Here is a 7,222-nt window from a genome sequence, read left to right as displayed (position 1 = left end):
ATAGAGATGGAAAGAGGCACACCTCCTATATTTTCCATTGATTGCTTCTGTGACAGCATGGCTATGCCATGGAGGGCTATCTCAACTATAAAGTTTGTGAAAGGGCTCCTCACGTGGATTTGCTGTGCAGGTGCTTCTGGGAGTCCTGGCACAGTGCTGGGCTGAGAAGGCTCCCAGGAAAAGGGATGGTGGGGTGCCAGCATAACCGAGTCAGGCTCGGGACGCACCAACCTCTGGGTACGCAGTCCATGGGCCACTCCGGCCAGAGTGGTTACGAAGCCTCGCAAGGAACTTGCACATCCACTACAAGAGAAGGGAAGGAAAATAAAAGAGGAGAAAAGAGGAGAGAAAGACATTAGTTAGATGATGAGCCAAGGCTTTGTCGTTAGAACTAGATCATTGGAGAGAACGGATAATCTAGAGTGCTGCATTCTAAGCTCCCGACTGAACTTCGTGAATTGTGTCAGCGGTGGGATCTGGGCTGTCCAAAATCCCAAATATAAAAAAACCCAGCCATTACTCTCCCTTTCTCTCCTTCTGTCCTCTATTTTTCTCTCTCTTCTTCTCTTGTGTTGTTTCTTTTCGTGGCCCAGTCAAGGCCCCCAGCCAAGGCCTCCATGATGAGGCCTGTGCCGGAACACACTAGAAAAGGGACAGCTGATCCCATGGAATAGTCTACACTTGTGTGATTAAAACATACCAATGATGGTATGCACCCGCACATGCACACARGCACGCACACACAGACTCACACACACACCATAATAAATAGCTGTATCCCACACCTGAGGGATATACTACAAAATAGGATCAACGAGTTTAACTTTAATAAGTAACCAGAAAAAGCTATTGATTTTCTGGTTCATTAAAAAAACTTTAAACTTGGGTATGTGTTTTTTTTTGTTGAATCAGTTAGACCATGCTCGTTTCAAGCTTATKTTTCAAAAAAATAAACAGTTATATCAGAAGATTTAGGCAAGTTAGCTGGCTAACTCCTTGATTCTGCTTTGTAGTATTTATAGATGATTCAGGAGAATGAACAACTAGATTAGATTGAAACGAAACATGGGCTGATGTCTCATTATACAATACATGCTTTATTGGTCCATTTGCACAGATATTCTTAATTTTGTTGCTGTCACAGTACCCAACCTGACACACTGGGAGCAGTACAGGGGCTGAGAAGAGCACTGCTCCAGGGATAAAGTGCCGTGTTCAAGGGCACAACGGCGGTAGGTAGTATACAGGGATATTAAGGTGTAAGAGAGTACCAGTCCTTACAACAGGCCATTGTTAGATAATGTGACTCGGTGTATGTCAAGTTTATGTGTTGATAGTATATTATGTAGAATAACAGTCGTCATACAAGACTCCCAGGAAGAGGAACGTCATCCTGCTCAAATGGACTTGGCTAAAATTACATTCAGTAACAGGAGGGGTCAGTAACAGGAGGGGGAAGAGAGTAAAGAAAGCAGGCAGCCACAGAAAGTCTGATAGAATGAAAGACTGAAAGACAAAGACTGAAAGACTGAAATACAGAAAGACAGAAATACAGAAAGACAAATACTGAAAGACTGAAAGACAGAAAGACAGAACGAAGTGAAGGGGAGAAAGGTGGATTACAACATTGTGTGGAATTTGGGTCAGATACAGTACATGAATCTGTCACCACAATCAAGTTTTTACCAGGAAACAAGGTTAAATTTTGCCAGAAAAAGTGAGACAATAAAACCAAACTCAGGGCCATGTCCCGTAACAATCGTCCCTTTTATAGGTAGACTGGAGAAGAAATATTTCGGAGTCATTTTGAGTCACGGGTTATTGAAGGAACATTTTGTGGGCATCAGGGTTAAAAATGCTTGTTGAAACATTGTGTTCATTTATCTGGGTCAGGAGTCATGCCCAGTTTGTCTGCAGTAAGTGTAGACGAATGGAAATTGACCACATAATGTGTGTAGGGCATGGATGGAAGAGTACCTGGCTGTGAAAAACAATATTGCACAAGACTCGTTACTACAGAGCCCGACTTTCCTCAAAAGTTCATGTGGCCATATTAGATTTGTTTACCGATTCAACTTACACCACCATGTCATGTTTATGTGTCAAAAAGATTTATACATGAATCCTCCTCCAAACAGTTTCAATGGCCTTGCATGGAATGTGATATTAAAGGTACTGCTGATAGAAATGAATGGACAGACAAGGAGGTAGGAGACATAACTTAARATGATAAACAACTTAACACATAATACAAGTGTTAAATACCTTATTTAGCATTGGTCCGATGAGAAACAAACAGTACTGCATCAAAAAAACAACAGCAAACTTCACTCAGCATACACAGTACCACAGACAGACATTATATCATCAAAGATCCAAGCCCAATGTTTTTAAGGGATGAACAATAGTGCTTTTTAACCAATATTATTGCAGATCCAGGAACATGAAGATTTTTCCCACCGCCCACACTTCACCATCTGGCAGCCCAGCAGACAATCTGAAGTTTCGCAGGTTCCAGGAGAAGCGCTACCTATGCCCGAATGCATAGTGGCAACTGTAAAGTTTGGTGGAGAAGAATAATGGTCTTATATACAGTATATATATATATAATCGCTATCGGCTTTTTTTTGGTCTCCAATAATCTGTATCGGCGTTGAAAAATCATAATCGGTTGACCTCTAATACACACACCACACACCACCACACACAACACCACACACACACACACACACACACACACACACACACACACACACACACACACACACACACACACACACACACACAGTGTATAATGCAAGAAATGGGCAAGAAAAGTGATCCCATTCAACCGAAATAGCAGCATCTGCTTGCCTAAATTAACCAGAAGGATGTCAATTGTGTAGACTAACTTTAGCAACAGATGCACTGTTTCGTTTTCTGTGTGTGTTGTGTGTGTTGTGTTGTGTGTTGTGGTGTGTGTGGTTTTGTGTGTGTGTGTGTGTGGTTCAGTTTGCAGCATTTTAGAGGAATAATGATGGTTGTGAAAGTGAAGATTTCAACAGACTTTAAGTTTGTTCTCATGTCTATTTTTAGCAACAGACACCCTGCCATCAACAGACACACACGGATCAGCAGACACTCAGATCAACAGACACGTGGATCACAGACACTCTGATCAACAGACACCCTGCATCAACAGACACACGGATCAGCAGACACTCATCAACAGACACACATATCAACAGACACTCTGATCAACAGACACATTGATCACAGACACTCAGATCAACAGTCACTCAGACATGCAGATCAACAGGCACTCTGATCAACAGACACACGGATCAACAGACACTCAGACAGGCAGATCAACAGACACTCAGATCGACAGACACGCCAACAGACACTCAGATCAACAGACACGCAGATCAACAGACACTCAGATCAACAGAGAAGTTCATATCATCGTTGTTTTCCCCTCTATTCTAAAACACATTTGGGATCTTATGATTTAAAGTTGAGTAGCTTTCAGCATACCTTTACCATACCGGGCCCATATTCACAAAGCGTCTCAGAATATGGCTACTGATCTAGGATCAGTTTTGCCTTTTAAATCATAATGAATAAGATGGGGGACCTGATTTGTGCTCAGGGCCTTGAGTCACTGACCTGAATACAATGAGTGCTATTCAGATAGTTACAAATGTTATAACATGTCTCAGTGTGGTTATAAAGTGTCCTTTGGCTAGCCTTGTCCTATTCCTGCCCTTCTCTTTGATGTCATGGTGATACTCTTTAGGTCTCTTCAAGGTTGTGTGTGTGTGTGTGTGTGTGTGTGTGTGTGTGTGTGTTGTGTGTGTGTGTGTGTGTGGTGTGTGTGTGTGTGGTGTGTGTGTGTGTGTGTGTGTGTGTGTGTGTGTGTGTGTGTGTGTGTGTGTGTGTGTGTGTTGTGTTGTGTGGTGTGCCCCCCACCATTTCCTCTGAAAACACACTCTTCTGGTAATACATGATATTCTGCTGCCTCTGGGTAATTCCCGTAGCTGTTTTTCTTTTCAAAGATGAAAGGAAATGGCAACGTTAATAGATTTGTCCATGCTGAAGTACCACACTGGATATTAATAAATGCAAATCAAATAACATTTTATGGTCACATACACATGTTTAGCTGATGTTATTGCCGGTGTAGCGAAATGCTTGTGTCCTAGCTCCAACAGTGCAGTAATATCTAACAATTCACAATACACACACATCTAAAAGTAAAAGAATGGAAATAAGAAAAATATAAATATTATCACGACAATGTCGGAGTGGCATTGACTAAAATACAGCAGAATACAGTATATACAGTGGGAGAACAAGTATTGATACACTGCCGATTTTGCAGGTTTTCCTACTTACAACGCATGTAGAGGTCTGTAATTTTTATCATAGGTACACTTCAACTGTGAGAGACGGAATCTAAAACAAAAATCCAGAAAATCACATTGTATAATTTGTAAGTAATTAATTTGCATTTATGCATGACATAAGTATTTGATACATCAGAAAAGCAGATCTTATATTTGGTACAGAAACCTCTGTTTGCAAATACACAGATCAAAAGTTTCCTGTAGTTCTTGACCAGGTTTGCACACACTGCAGCAGGGATTTTGGCCCACTCCTCCATACAGACCTTCTCCAGATCCTTCAGGTTTCGGTGCTGGCGCTGGCAATACGGACTTTCAGCTCCCTCCAAAGATTTTCTATTGGGTTCAGGTCTGGGACTGGCTAGGCCACTCCAGGACCTTGAGATGTTTCTTACGGAGCCACTCCTTAGTTGCCCTGGCTGTGTGTTTCGGGTTGTTGTCATGCTGAAGACCCAGCCACGACCCATCTTCAATGTTCTTACTGAGGGAAGGAGGTTGTTGGCCAAGATCTCGCGATACATGGCCCCATCCATCCTCCCCTCAATACGGTGCAGTCGTCCTGTCCCCTTTGCAGAAAAGCATCCCCAAAGAATGATGTTTCCACCTCCATGCTTCACGGTGTGGGATGTGTTCTTGGGTTGTACTCATCCTTCTTCTTCCTCCAAACACGGCGAGTGGAGTTTAGACACAAAAGCTCTATTTTGTCTCATCAGACCACATGACCTTCTCCCATTCCTCCTCTGGATCATCCAGATGGTCATTGGCAAACTTCAGACGGGCCTGGACATGCGCTGGCTTGAGCAGGGGGTCCTTGCGTGCACTGCAGGATTTTAATCCATGACGCGTAGTGTGTTACTAATGGTTTTCTTTGAGACTGTGGTCCCAGCTCTCTTCAGGTCATTGAGCAGGTCCTGCCATGTAGTTCTGGGCTGATCCTCACCTTCCTTATGATCATTGATGCCCCACGAGGTGAGATCTTGCATGGAGCCCCAGACCGAGGGTGATTGACCGTCATCTTGAACTTCTTCCATTTTCTAATAATTGCGCCAACAGTTGTTGCCTTCTCACCAAGCTGCTTGCCTATTGTCCTGTAGCCCATCCCAGCCTTGTGCAGGTCTACAATTTTATCCCTGATTGCCTTACACAGCTCTCTGGTCTTGGCCATTTTGGAGAGGTTGGCGTCTGTTTGATTGAGTGTGTGACAGGTGTCTTTTATACAGGTAACGAGTTCAAACAGGTGCAGTTAATACAGGTAATGAGTGGAGAACAGGAGGGCTTCTTAAAGAAAAACTAACAGGTCTGTGAGAGCCGGAATTCTTACTGGTTGGTAGGTGATCAAATACTTATGTCATGCAATAAAATGCAAATTAATTAATTACTTAAAAATTATACAATGTGATTTTCTGGATTTTGTTTTAGATTCCGTCTCCACAGTTGAAGTGTACCTATGATAAAAATTACAGACCTCTACATGCTTTGTAAGTAGGAAAACTGCAAAATCGGCAGTGTATCAAATACTTGTTCTCCCCACTGTACATATGAAATGAGTAAAGCAGTATGTAAACATTATTAAAGTGACTAGTGTTCCATTATTAAATAGAAAGATTAATAAAAAGATAAAATGCCTGCATCTTCAAATATCATTAGGGTACCACAATTTGAGATGGAAATCAAAAGTGTAGTAGGCTGTATCACATCCGGCCGTGATTGGGAGTCCCTTAGGGCAGCGCACAATTGGCCCAGCGTCGTCCGCGGTTGGTCGGCCTAGGCCGTCATTTAAATAAGAATTTGTTCTTAACTGACTTGCCTAGCTAAATTAAGGTTAAATAAACAATCAAAAAAATATACACACATAAACATACATACACACATACACACAAACATACACACACACACACACATACACACAATACATACACATACACATACACACACATACATACATCACACACACAAACACACGCACACACACACACACACACACACACACACACACACACACACACACACACACACACACACACACACACACACACCACACCACACACACACCACACACACACACACACACACACACACACACACACACACACACACACACACACACAGAACGAAGGTTAAGGACACTTCAGACAGTCCACACGGTAGCTGTCATGGCTCATTGGTTGTCATGGCGACGTAATGAGGTAATATCGTACAACCATGCAGATTCTGTTCGCTACACTGATTTCACAGCGGTAATCAGTCTGGTAATTGTGAGGCTAGTAATGAGGGTCTATTATGCAAGAATGCACCAGTTATCCCAGTGGTAGTTGTGGAATTGTTAGGTTAGATTACTCGTTGGTTATTACGGCATTGTCGGAACTAGAAGCACAAGCACTTCGCTACACTCGCATTAACATCTGCTAACCATGTGTATGTGACAAATAAGATTCGATTTGATTTGGTACACTCTTACTGCACCACCCACCATTGTAAAGAGATCCCCAGATGTACTGGAGTCTGTTGTTTGGTGATGGGGCAGTGTGTCATGCATATTTGTCTTACGGTAATAAGTGTGTGGGTGTGTTTTCCCTCTGAGAGTACTGTCTGGCTGAAAACTTTTGCAGACATCTATCTCTACCATCATTTCTCTACTCAGGGACCGTATTCATAAAGTTTTTCCAGAGTAGAAGTGTTGATCTTGGATCAGTTTTCAATTCCTATCACAATGAATACGATTAGATGGACATAGGGTATTTGATCCTAGATTAGCATCTCCTACCCTGAGTCGCTTTAGCACAACTAGATACAGGGCAGAGTCAATCAAACCTGCAAGGTGTCAGTTCATGGTTCCT

The 7,222-nt window shown here is 42.5% G+C and overlaps 1 long non-coding RNA gene across 1 annotated transcript in view; it reads right to left on the bottom strand.

Annotated features, from left to right (window-relative positions):
- Window positions 1-196: 196 nt before the first annotated feature.
- The window catches only part of LOC111969619 (uncharacterized), a 20,528-nt gene continuing 13,502 nt past the window's right edge, over window positions 197-7,222 (bottom strand). The window contains exon 3 of the long non-coding RNA XR_002878025.2: window positions 197-303. This is a non-coding gene — a long non-coding RNA (uncharacterized lncRNA). The remainder of the gene's footprint in view (window positions 304-7,222) is intronic.

Source organism: Salvelinus sp. IW2-2015, linkage group LG11, assembly GCF_002910315.2.
Source record: "Salvelinus sp. IW2-2015 linkage group LG11, ASM291031v2, whole genome shotgun sequence".
Taxonomy (NCBI): Eukaryota; Metazoa; Chordata; class Actinopteri; order Salmoniformes; family Salmonidae; genus Salvelinus; species Salvelinus sp. IW2-2015.
This window is presented reverse-complemented; position numbering and strand designations above follow the sequence as displayed.